Genomic DNA, 14,718 nt, shown 5'->3' on the forward strand with positions numbered 1-14,718 from the left:
CAGCTCAAAAGTGTATTCATTTCAATTTCACTCAACTGTACTGAGTGCTAACTTCATGTAAGCCTAATAATTTATGTGATTATATGGGTGAGAGTTGACTGCAACCACTTTTAAACTTATAGTTAGACTAAGTAATAACGGCTTTTCCACACAATAGATCTTCCGCTATTGCAAAGGAGAACAAATGTAATTGCATTTCCACAGATGCTATGTTCTAGGTTCCTGAATTCATGTTTATTTTGGGTATTCCATAGTTCTGAGTTGTAGTTATAAATTTTCTAAACAGTTCTACCTCAATGTGAATACTTATGTATACACACCTAAGTCAAAACGTACAATATATTAAGTAAAGCACTCTGCTTAAAATAGTGTACATTTCAATTTTACTCGGAAGTACTGAGTGCTTACTTCATGTAAGCCTATTAATTTAACTCTTATGCTTTAGAGTGGACTACAACCAATTTCATGTGTGTGCTACTAAACTGATAGAAGTTACTCTAAGCAATATCTGCTTTTGCACATAGGCGTTTAGCGTTTGCAAAGCAAAACAAATCTATTTGCATTTCAGAAGTAAATGCTATGCTCTAGGTTCCTGAATTCATGTTTATTTTGAGAAATCCATGGTTCTGCATTGTAGCTGAACATTTTCTATACAGTTCCACCTCAAACTGAATAGTTATGTACATACAGCCAACAGAAAACTTACAGCATATGATGTATGGCATTCAGCTCAAAAGAGTATTCATTTCAATTTTACTCAACTGTACTGAGTGCTAACTTCATGTAAGCGTATTAATTTTTGTCATAATATTTTTCAGAGTTGACTGCAACCACTTTTATGTGTGTTTTACTAAACTTGTAGGGGTTAGACTAAGTAATATCAGCTTTTGCAGACAATAGAACTTCTGCGTTTGCAAAGCAAAACAAATCTATTTGGATTTCAACAGTAATTGCTATGTTCTAGGTTCCTGAATTCATGTTTATCTTGAGAAAGTTATGGTTCTGAGTTGTATTTGAATATTTTCTATACAGTTCCACCTCAACCTGAATAGTTATGTACATACACCTAACACAAAACATACCGCATATGGTGTATTGCATTCAGCTCAAAAGAGTATTCATTTCAATTTCACTCAACTGTACTGAGTGATAACTTCATGTAAGCCTAATAATTTATGTTATTACATGGTTGAGAGTTGACTGCAACCACTTTTAAACTTATAGTAAAACTTATTGCATTCAGCTGAAAAGAGTATTCATTCAATTTCACTCAAGTGTACTGAGTGCTAACTTCATGTAATCGTATTAATTTTTGTTATAATATGGTTCAGAGTTGACTGCAACCACTTTTATGTGTGTGTTACTAAACCTATAGAGGTTAGACTAAGTAATATCGGCTTTTCCACACAATAGCCCTTTAGCGTTTGCAATGCAAAACAAATCTAATTGCATTTCAACAGTAAATGCTATTCTCTAGGTTCCTGAATTCATGTTTATTTTGGGTATTCCATAGTTCTGAGTTGTAGTTATAAATCTTCTAAATAGTTCCACCTCAATGTGAATACTTATGTATACACACCTAAGACAGAACGTACAATATATTAAGTAAAGCACTCTGCTTAAAAGAGTGTACATTTCAATTTTACTCGAAAGTACTGAGAGCTTACTTCATGTAAGCCTATTGATTTAACTTTTATGCTTTAGAGTGGACTACAACCAATTTCATGTGTGTGTTACTAAACCTATAGAGGTTAGACTAAGTAATATCAGCCTTTGCAGACAATAGAACTTCTGCGTTTGCAAAGCAAAACAAATCTAACTGCATTTCAACAGTAAATGCTATGTTCCCGGTTTATGAATTCATGTTTATTTTGAGAAAGTTATGGTTATGAGTTGTATTTGAACATTTCCAATACAGTTCCACCTCAACCTGAATAGTTATGTACATACACCTAACACAAAACTTACAGCATATGATGAATTGCATTCAGCTGTAAAGAGTATTCATTTCAATTTTACTCAAATGTACTGAGTGCTAACTTCATGTAAGCATATTAATTTTTGTCATAATATTTTTCAGAGTTGACTGCAACCACTTTTATGTGTGTTTTACTAAACTTGTTTGGGTTAGACTAAGTAATATCAGCTTTTGCAGACAATAGAACTTCTGCGTTTGCAAAACAAAACAAATCTATTTGGATTTCAACAGTAATTGCTATGTTCTAGGTTCCTGAATTCATGTTTATCTTGAGAAAGTTATGGTTCTGAGTTGTATTTGAATATTTTCTATACACTTCCACCTCAACCTGAATAGTTATGTACATACACCTAACAGAAAACTTACAGCATATGATGTATCACATGCAGCACAAAAGAGTATTCATTTCAATTTTACTGAAATGTACTGAGTGCTAACTTCAGGTAAGCCTATTAATTTCTGTTATCATATGGTTCAGAGTTGACTGCAGCCACTTTTATGTGTGTGTTACTAAACCTATAGAGGTTAGACTAAGTAATATCGGCTTTTCCACACAATGGACCTTTAGCGTTAGCAATGCAAAAGAAATCTAATTGCATTTCAACAGTAAATGCTATGTTCTAGGTTCCTGAATTCAAGTTTATTTTGGGTTTTCCATAGTTCTGAGTTGTAGTTATAAATTTTCTAAACAGTTCCACCTCAATGTGAATACTTATGTGTACACACCTAAGACAAAACGTACAACCTAGTAAGTAATGCACTCTGCTTAAAAGAGTGTACATTTCAATTTTACTGGGAAGTACTGAGTGCTTACTTCATGTAAGCCTATTAATTTAACTTTTATGCTTTAGAGTGGACTACAACCAATTTCATGTGTGTGCTACTAAACTGATAGAAGTTACTCTAAGCAATATCTGCTTTTGCACATAATAGACCTTTAGCGTTTGCAAAGCAAAACAAATCTATTTGGATTTCAACAGTAAATGCTATGTTCTAGGTTCCTGAATTCTTGTTTATCTTGAGAACGTTATGGTTCTGAGTTGTATTTGAACATTTTCTATACAGTTCCACCTGAACCGGAATAGTTATGTACATACAGCTAACACAAAACTTACAGAATATGGTGTATTGCATTCAGCTCAAAAGAGTATTCATTTCAATTTCACTCAACTGTACTGAGTGCTAACTTCATGTAAGCCTAATAATTTATGTGATTATATGGGTGAGAGTTGACTGCAACCACTTTTAAACTTATAGTTAGACTAAGTAATAACGGCTTTTCCACACAATAGATCTTCCGCTATTGCAAAGGAGAACAAATGTAATTGCATTTCCACAGATGCTATGTTCTAGGTTCCTGAATTCATGTTTATTTTGGGTATTCCATAGTTCTGAGTTGTAGTTATAAATTTTCTAAACAGTTCCACCTCAATGTGAATACTTATGTATACACACCTAAGTCAAAACGTACAATATATTAAGTAAAGCACTCTGCTTAAAATAGTGTACATTTCAATTTTACTCGGAAGTACTGAGTGCTTACTTCATGTAAGCCTATTAATTTAACTCTTATGCTTTAGAGTGGACTACAACCAATTTCATGTGTGTGCTACTAAACTGATAGAAGTTACTCTAAGCAATATCTGCTTTTGCACATAGGCGTTTAGCGTTTGCAAAGCAAAACAAATCTATTTGCATTTCAGAAGTAAATGCTATGCTCTAGGTTCCTGAATTCATGTTTATTTTGAGAAATCCATGGTTCTGCATTGTAGCTGAACATTTTCTATACAGTTCCACCTCAAACTGAATAGTTATGTACATACAGCCAACAGAAAACTTACAGCATATGATGTATGGCATTCAGCTCAAAAGAGTATTCATTTCAATTTTACTCAACTGTACTGAGTGCTAACTTCATGTAAGCGTATTAATTTTTGTCATAATATTTTTCAGAGTTGACTGCAACCACTTTTATGTGTGTTTTACTAAACTTGTAGGGGTTAGACTAAGTAATATCAGCTTTTGCAGACAATAGAACTTCTGCGTTTGCAAAGCAAAACAAATCTATTTGGATTTCAACAGTAATTGCTATGTTCTAGGTTCCTGAATTCATGTTTATCTTGAGAAAGTTATGGTTCTGAGTTGTATTTGAATATTTTCTATACAGTTCCACCTCAACCTGAATAGTTATGTACATACACCTAACACAAAACTTACAGCATATGGTGTATTGCATTCAGCTCAAAAGAGTATTCATTTCAATTTCACTCAACTGTACTGAGTGATAACTTCATGTAAGCCTAATAATTTATGTTATTATATGGTTGAGAGTTGACTGCAACCACTTTTAAACTTATAGTAAAACTTATTGCATTCAGCTCAAAAGAGTATTCATTTCAATTTCACTCAAGTGTACTGAGTGCTAACTTCATGTAATCGTATTAATTTTTGATATAATATGGTTCAGAGCTGACTGCAACCACTTTTATGTGTGTGTTACTAAACCTATAGAGGTTAGACTAAGTAATATCGGCTTTTCCACACAATAGTCCTTTAGCGTTTGCAATGCAAAACAAATCTAATTGCATTTCAACAGTAAATGCTATTTTCTAGGTTCCTGAATTCATGTTTATTATGAGAAAGTTATGGTTCTGAGTTGTTTTTGAACATTTTCTCTACAGTTCCACCTCAACCTGAATAGTTATGTAGATACACCTAACACAAAACTTACAGCATATGATGAATTGCATTCAGCTCAAAAGAGTATTCATTTCAATTTTACTCAAATGTACTGAGTGCTAACTTCAGGTAAGCCTATTAATTTCTGTTATCATATGGTTCCGAGTTGACTGCAACCACTTTTATGTGTATGTTACTAAACTTCTAGCGGTTAGACTAAGTAATATCTTCTTTTGCACATAATAGGCGTTTAGCGTTTGCAAAGCAAAACAAATCTATTTGCATTTCAGAAGTAAATGCTATGCTCTAGGTTCCTGAATTCATGTTTATCTTGAGAACGTTATGGTTCTGAGTTGTATTTGAACATTTTCTATACAGTTCCACCTGAACCGGAATAGTTATGTACATACAGCTAACACAAAACTTACAGAATATGGTGTATTGCATTCAGCTCAAAAGAGTATTCATTTCAATTTCACTCAACTGTACTGAGTGCTAACTTCATGTAAGCCTAATAATTTATGTGATTATATGGGTGAGAGTTGACTGCAACCACTTTTAAACTTATAGTTAGACTAAGTAATAACGGCTTTTCCACACAATAGATCTTCCGCTATTGCAAAGGAGAACAAATGTAATTGCATTTCCACAGATGCTATGTTCTAGGTTCCTGAATTCATGTTTATTTTGGGTATTCCATAGTTCTGAGTTGTAGTTATAAATTTTCTAAACAGTTCCACCTCAATGTGAATACTTATGTATACACACCTAAGTCAAAACGTACAATATATTAAGTAAAGCACTCTGCTTAAAATAGTGTACATTTCAATTTTACTCGGAAGTACTGAGTGCTTACTTCATGTAAGCCTATTAATTTAACTCTTATGCTTTAGAGTGGACTACAACCAATTTCATGTGTGTGCTACTAAACTGATAGAAGTTACTCTAAGCAATATCTGCTTTTGCACATAGGCGTTTAGCGTTTGCAAAGCAAAACAAATCTATTTGCATTTCAGAAGTAAATGCTATGCTCTAGGTTCCTGAATTCATTTTTATTTTGAGAAATCCATGGTTCTGCATTGTAGCTGAACATTTTCTATACAGTTCCACCTCAAACTGAATAGTTATGTACATACAGCCAACAGAAAACTTACAGCATATGATGTATGGCATTCAGCTCAAAAGAGTATTCATTTCAATTTTACTCAACTGTACTGAGTGCTAACTTCATGTAAGCGTATTAATTTTTGTCATAATATTTTTCAGAGTTGACTGCAACCACTTTTATGTGTGTTTTACTAAACTTGTAGGGGTTAGACTAAGTAATATCAGCTTTTGCAGACAATAGAACTTCTGCGTTTGCAAAGCAAAACAAATCTATTTGGATTTCAACAGTAATTGCTATGTTCTAGGTTCCTGAATTCATGTTTATCTTGAGAAAGTTATGGTTCTGAGTTGTATTTGAATATTTTCTATACAGTTCCACCTCAACCTGAATAGTTATGTACATACACCTAACACAAAACATACCGCATATGGTGTATTGCATTCAGCTCAAAAGAGTATTCATTTCAATTTCACTCAACTGTACTGAGTGATAACTTCATGTAAGCCTAATAATTTATGTTATTATATGGTTGAGAGTTGACTGCAACCACTTTTAAACTTATAGTAAAACTTATTGCATTCAGCTGAAAAGAGTATTCATTCAATTTCACTCAAGTGTACTGAGTGCTAACTTCATGTAATCGTATTAATTTTTGTTATAATATGGTTCAGAGTTGACTGCAACCACTTTTATGTGTGTGTTACTAAACCTATAGAGGTTAGACTAAGTAATATCGGCTTTTCCACACAATAGCCCTTTAGCGTTTGCAATGCAAAACAAATCTAATTGCATTTCAACAGTAAATGCTATTCTCTAGGTTCCTGAATTCATGTTTATTTTGGGTATTCCATAGTTCTGAGTTGTAGTTATAAATCTTCTAAATAGTTCCACCTCAATGTGAATACTTATGTATACACACCTAAGACAGAACGTACAATATATTAAGTAAAGCACTCTGCTTAAAAGAGTGTACATTTCAATTTTACTCGAAAGTACTGAGAGCTTACTTCATGTAAGCCTATTGATTTAACTTTTATGCTTTAGAGTGGACTACAACCAATTTCATGTGTGTGTTACTAAACCTATAGAGGTTAGACTAAGTAATATCAGCCTTTGCAGACAATAGAACTTCTGCGTTTGCAAAGCAAAACAAATCTAACTGCATTTCAACAGTAAATGCTATGTTCCCGGTTTATGAATTCATGTTTATTTTGAGAAAGTTATGGTTATGAGTTGTATTTGAACATTTCCAATACAGTTCCACCTCAACCTGAATAGTTATGTACATACACCTAACACAAAACTTACAGCATATGATGAATTGCATTCAGCTGTAAAGAGTATTCATTTCAATTTTACTCAAATGTACTGAGTGCTAACTTCATGTAAGCATATTAATTTTTGTCATAATATTTTTCAGAGTTGACTGCAACCACTTTTATGTGTGTTTTACTAAACTTGTTTGGGTTAGACTAAGTAATATCAGCTTTTGCAGACAATAGAACTTCTGCGTTTGCAAAACAAAACAAATCTATTTGGATTTCAACAGTAATTGCTATGTTCTAGGTTCCTGAATTCATGTTTATCTTGAGAAAGTTATGGTTCTGAGTTGTATTTGAATATTTTCTATACACTTCCACCTCAACCTGAATAGTTATGTACATACACCTAACAGAAAACTTACAGCATATGATGTATCACATGCAGCACAAAAGAGTATTCATTTCAATTTTACTGAAATGTACTGAGTGCTAACTTCAGGTAAGCCTATTAATTTCTGTTATCATATGGTTCAGAGTTGACTGCAGCCACTTTTATGTGTGTGTTACTAAACCTATAGAGTTTAGACTAAGTAATATCGGGTTTTCCACACAATGGACCTTTAGCGTTAGCAATGCAAAAGAAATCTAATTGCATTTCAACAGTAAATGCTATGTTCTAGGTTCCTGAATTCAAGTTTATTTTGGGTTTTCCATAGTTCTGAGTTGTAGTTATAAATTTTCTAAACAGTTCCACCTCAATGTGAATACTTATGTGTACACACCTAAGACAAAACGTACAACCTAGTAAGTAATGCACTCTGCTTAAAAGAGTGTACATTTCAATTTTACTGGGAAGTACTGAGTGCTTACTTCATGTAAGCCTATTAATTTAACTTTTATGCTTTAGAGTGGACTACAACCAATTTCATGTGTGTGCTACTAAACTGATAGAAGTTACTCTAAGCAATATCTGCTTTTGCACATAATAGACCTTTAGCGTTTGCAAAGCAAAACAAATCTATTTGGATTTCAACAGTAAATGCTATGTTCTAGGTTCCTGAATTCTTGTTTATCTTGAGAACGTTATGGTTCTGAGTTGTATTTGAACATTTTCTATACAGTTCCACCTGAACCGGAATAGTTATGTACATACAGCTAACACAAAACTTACAGAATATGGTGTATTGCATTCAGCTCAAAAGAGTATTCATTTCAATTTCACTCAACTGTACTGAGTGCTAACTTCATGTAAGCCTAATAATTTATGTGATTATATGGGTGAGAGTTGACTGCAACCACTTTTAAACTTATAGTTAGACTAAGTAATAACGGCTTTTCCACACAATAGATCTTCCGCTATTGCAAAGGAGAACAAATGTAATTGCATTTCCACAGATGCTATGTTCTAGGTTCCTGAATTCATGTTTATTTTGGGTATTCCATAGTTCTGAGTTGTAGTTATAAATTTTCTAAACAGTTCCACCTCAATGTGAATACTTATGTATACACACCTAAGTCAAAACGTACAATATATTAAGTAAAGCACTCTGCTTAAAATAGTGTACATTTCAATTTTACTCGGAAGTACTGAGTGCTTACTTCATGTAAGCCTATTAATTTAACTCTTATGCTTTAGAGTGGACTACAACCAATTTCATGTGTGTGCTACTAAACTGATAGAAGTTACTCTAAGCAATATCTGCTTTTGCACATAGGCGTTTAGCGTTTGCAAAGCAAAACAAATCTATTTGCATTTCAGAAGTAAATGCTATGCTCTAGGTTCCTGAATTCATGTTTATTTTGAGAAATCCATGGTTCTGCATTGTAGCTGAACATTTTCTATACAGTTCCACCTCAAACTGAATAGTTATGTACATACAGCCAACAGAAAACTTACAGCATATGATGTATGGCATTCAGCTCAAAAGAGTATTCATTTCAATTTTACTCAACTGTACTGAGTGCTAACTTCATGTAAGCGTATTAATTTTTGTCATAATATTTTTCAGAGTTGACTGCAACCACTTTTATGTGTGTTTTACTAAACTTGTAGGGGTTAGACTAAGTAATATCAGCTTTTGCAGACAATAGAACTTCTGCGTTTGCAAAGCAAAACAAATCTATTTGGATTTCAACAGTAATTGCTATGTTCTAGGTTCCTGAATTCATGTTTATCTTGAGAAAGTTATGGTTCTGAGTTGTATTTGAATATTTTCTATACAGTTCCACCTCAACCTGAATAGTTATGTACATACACCTAACACAAAACTTACAGCATATGGTGTATTGCATTCAGCTCAAAAGAGTATTCATTTCAATTTCACTCAACTGTACTGAGTGATAACTTCATGTAAGCCTAATAATTTATGTTATTATATGGTTGAGAGTTGACTGCAACCACTTTTAAACTTATAGTAAAACTTATTGCATTCAGCTCAAAAGAGTATTCATTTCAATTTCACTCAAGTGTACTGAGTGCTAACTTCATGTAATCGTATTAATTTTTGATATAATATGGTTCAGAGCTGACTGCAACCACTTTTATGTGTGTGTTACTAAACCTATAGAGGTTAGACTAAGTAATATCGGCTTTTCCACACAATAGTCCTTTAGCGTTTGCAATGCAAAACAAATCTAATTGCATTTCAACAGTAAATGCTATTTTCTAGGTTCCTGAATTCATGTTTATTATGAGAAAGTTATGGTTCTGAGTTGTTTTTGAACATTTTCTCTACAGTTCCACCTCAACCTGAATAGTTATGTAGATACACCTAACACAAAACTTACAGCATATGATGAATTGCATTCAGCTCAAAAGAGTATTCATTTCAATTTTACTCAAATGTACTGAGTGCTAACTTCAGGTAAGCCTATTAATTTCTGTTATCATATGGTTCCGAGTTGACTGCAACCACTTTTATGTGTATGTTACTAAACTTCTAGCGGTTAGACTAAGTAATATCTTCTTTTGCACATAATAGGCGTTTAGCGTTTGCAAAGCAAAACAAATCTATTTGCATTTCAGAAGTAAATGCTATGCTCTAGGTTCCTGAATTCATGTTTATTTTGAGAAATCCATGGTTCTGCATTGTAGCTGAACATTTTCTATACAGTTCCACCTCAAACTGAATAGTTATGTACATACAGCCAACAGAAAACTTACAGCATATGATGCATGGCATTCAGCTCAAAAGAGTATTCATTTCAATTTTACTCAACTGTACTGAGTGCTAACTTCATGTAAGCGTATTAATTTTTGTCATAATATTTTTCAGAGTTGACTGCAACCACTTTTATGTGTGTTTTACTAAACTTGTAGGGGTTAGACTAAGTAATATCAGCTTTTGCAGACAATAGAACTTCTGCGTTTGCAAAGCAAAACAAATCTATTTGGATTTCAACAGTAATTGCTATGCTCTAGGTTCCTGAATTCATGTTTATCTTGAGAACGTTATGGTTCTGAGTTGTATTTGAACATTTTCTATACAGTTCCACCTGAACCGGAATAGTTATGTACATACAGCTAACACAAAACTTACAGAATATGGTGTATTGCATTCAGCTCAAAAGAGTATTCATTTCAATTTCACTCAACTGTACTGAGTGCTAACTTCATGTAAGCCTAATAATTTATGTGATTATATGGGTGAGAGTTGACTGCAACCACTTTTAAACTTATAGTTAGACTAAGTAATAACGGCTTTTCCACACAATAGATCTTCCGCTATTGCAAAGGAGAACAAATGTAATTGCATTTCCACAGATGCTATGTTCTAGGTTCCTGAATTCATGTTTATTTTGGGTATTCCATAGTTCTGAGTTGTAGTTATAAATTTTCTAAACAGTTCCACCTCAATGTGAATACTTATGTATACACACCTAAGTCAAAACGTACAATATATTAAGTAAAGCACTCTGCTTAAAATAGTGTACATTTCAATTTTACTCGGAAGTACTGAGTGCTTACTTCATGTAAGCCTATTAATTTAACTCTTATGCTTTAGAGTGGACTACAACCAATTTCATGTGTGTGCTACTAAACTGATAGAAGTTACTCTAAGCAATATCTGCTTTTGCACATAGGCGTTTAGCGTTTGCAAAGCAAAACAAATCTATTTGCATTTCAGAAGTAAATGCTATGCTCTAGGTTCCTGAATTCATTTTTATTTTGAGAAATCCATGGTTCTGCATTGTAGCTGAACATTTTCTATACAGTTCCACCTCAAACTGAATAGTTATGTACATACAGCCAACAGAAAACTTACAGCATATGATGTATGGCATTCAGCTCAAAAGAGTATTCATTTCAATTTTACTCAACTGTACTGAGTGCTAACTTCATGTAAGCGTATTAATTTTTGTCATAATATTTTTCAGAGTTGACTGCAACCACTTTTATGTGTGTTTTACTAAACTTGTAGGGGTTAGACTAAGTAATATCAGCTTTTGCAGACAATAGAACTTCTGCGTTTGCAAAGCAAAACAAATCTATTTGGATTTCAACAGTAATTGCTATGTTCTAGGTTCCTGAATTCATGTTTATCTTGAGAAAGTTATGGTTCTGAGTTGTATTTGAATATTTTCTATACAGTTCCACCTCAACCTGAATAGTTATGTACATACACCTAACACAAAACATACCGCATATGGTGTATTGCATTCAGCTCAAAAGAGTATTCATTTCAATTTCACTCAACTGTACTGAGTGATAACTTCATGTAAGCCTAATAATTTATGTTATTAGATGGTTGAGAGTTGACTGCAACCACTTTTAAACTTATAGTAAAACTTATTGCATTCAGCTGAAAAGAGTATTCATTCAATTTCACTCAAGTGTACTGAGTGCTAACTTCATGTAATCGTATTAATTTTTGTTATAATATGGTTCAGAGTTGACTGCAACCACTTTTATGTGTGTGTTACTAAACCTATAGAGGTTAGACTAAGTAATATCGGCTTTTCCACACAATAGCCCTTTAGCGTTTGCAATGCAAAACAAATCTAATTGCATTTCAACAGTAAATGCTATTCTCTAGGTTCCTGAATTCATGTTTATTTTGGGTATTCCATAGTTCTGAGTTGTAGTTATAAATCTTCTAAATAGTTCCACCTCAATGTGAATACTTATGTATACACACCTAAGACAGAACGTACAATATATTAAGTAAAGCACTCTGCTTAAAAGAGTGTACATTTCAATTTTACTCGAAAGTACTGAGAGCTTACTTCATGTAAGCCTATTGATTTAACTTTTATGCTTTAGAGTGGACTACAACCAATTTCATGTGTGTGTTACTAAACCTATAGAGGTTAGACTAAGTAATATCAGCCTTTGCAGACAATAGAACTTCTGCGTTTGCAAAGCAAAACAAATCTAACTGCATTTCAACAGTAAATGCTATGTTCCCGGTTTATGAATTCATGTTTATTTTGAGAAAGTTATGGTTATGAGTTGTATTTGAACATTTCCAATACAGTTCCACCTCAACCTGAATAGTTATGTACATACACCTAACACAAAACTTACAGCATATGATGAATTGCATTCAGCTGTAAAGAGTATTCATTTCAATTTTACTCAAATGTACTGAGTGCTAACTTCATGTAAGCATATTAATTTTTGTCATAATATTTTTCAGAGTTGACTGCAACCACTTTTATGTGTGTTTTACTAAACTTGTTTGGGTTAGACTAAGTAATATCAGCTTTTGCAGACAATAGAACTTCTGCGTTTGCAAAACAAAACAAATCTATTTGGATTTCAACAGTAATTGCTATGTTCTAGGTTCCTGAATTCATGTTTATCTTGAGAAAGTTATGGTTCTGAGTTGTATTTGAATATTTTCTATACACTTCCACCTCAACCTGAATAGTTATGTACATACACCTAACAGAAAACTTACAGCATATGATGTATCACATGCAGCACAAAAGAGTATTCATTTCAATTTTACTGAAATGTACTGAGTGCTAACTTCAGGTAAGCCTATTAATTTCTGTTATCATATGGTTCAGAGTTGACTGCAGCCACTTTTATGTGTGTGTTACTAAACCTATAGAGTTTAGACTAAGTAATATCGGGTTTTCCACACAATGGACCTTTAGCGTTAGCAATGCAAAAGAAATCTAATTGCATTTCAACAGTAAATGCTATGTTCTAGGTTCCTGAATTCAAGTTTATTTTGGGTTTTCCATAGTTCTGAGTTGTAGTTATAAATTTTCTAAACAGTTCCACCTCAATGTGAATACTTATGTGTACACACCTAAGACAAAACGTACAACCTAGTAAGTAATGCACTCTGCTTAAAAGAGTGTACATTTCAATTTTACTGGGAAGTACTGAGTGCTTACTTCATGTAAGCCTATTAATTTAACTTTTATGCTTTAGAGTGGACTACAACCAATTTCATGTGTGTGCTACTAAACTGATAGAAGTTACTCTAAGCAATATCTGCTTTTGCACATAATAGACCTTTAGCGTTTGCAAAGCAAAACAAATCTATTTGGATTTCAACAGTAAATGCTATGTTCTAGGTTCCTGAATTCTTGTTTATCTTGAGAACGTTATGGTTCTGAGTTGTATTTGAACATTTTCTATACAGTTCCACCTGAACCGGAATAGTTATGTACATACAGCTAACACAAAACTTACAGAATATGGTGTATTGCATTCAGCTCAAAAGAGTATTCATTTCAATTTCACTCAACTGTACTGAGTGCTAACTTCATGTAAGCCTAATAATTTATGTGATTATATGGGTGAGAGTTGACTGCAACCACTTTTAAACTTATAGTTAGACTAAGTAATAACGGCTTTTCCACACAATAGATCTTCCGCTATTGCAAAGGAGAACAAATGTAATTGCATTTCCACAGATGCTATGTTCTAGGTTCCTGAATTCATGTTTATTTTGGGTATTCCATAGTTCTGAGTTGTAGTTATAAATTTTCTAAACAGTTCCACCTCAATGTGAATACTTATGTATACACACCTAAGTCAAAACGTACAATATATTAAGTAAAGCACTCTGCTTAAAATAGTGTACATTTCAATTTTACTCGGAAGTACTGAGTGCTTACTTCATGTAAGCCTATTAATTTAACTCTTATGCTTTAGAGTGGACTACAACCAATTTCATGTGTGTGCTACTAAACTGATAGAAGTTACTCTAAGCAATATCTGCTTTTGCACATAGGCGTTTAGCGTTTGCAAAGCAAAACAAATCTATTTGCATTTCAGAAGTAAATGCTATGCTCTAGGTTCCTGAATTCATGTTTATTTTGAGAAATCCATGGTTCTGCATTGTAGCTGAACATTTTCTATACAGTTCCACCTCAAACTGAATAGTTATGTACATACAGCCAACAGAAAACTTACAGCATATGATGTATGGCATTCAGCTCAAAAGAGTATTCATTTCAATTTTACTCAACTGTACTGAGTGCTAACTTCATGTAAGCGTATTAATTTTTGTCATAATATTTTTCAGAGTTGACTGCAACCACTTTTATGTGTGTTTTACTAAACTTGTAGGGGTTAGACTAAGTAATATCAGCTTTTGCAGACAATAGAACTTCTGCGTTTGCAAAGCAAAACAAATCTATTTGGATTTCAACAGTAATTGCTATGTTCTAGGTTCCTGAATTCATGTTTATCTTGAGAAAGTTATGGTTCTGAGTTGTATTTGAAT

Source organism: Hemitrygon akajei, chromosome 17, assembly GCF_048418815.1.
Source record: "Hemitrygon akajei chromosome 17, sHemAka1.3, whole genome shotgun sequence".
NCBI lineage: Eukaryota > Metazoa > Chordata > Chondrichthyes > Myliobatiformes > Dasyatidae > Hemitrygon > Hemitrygon akajei.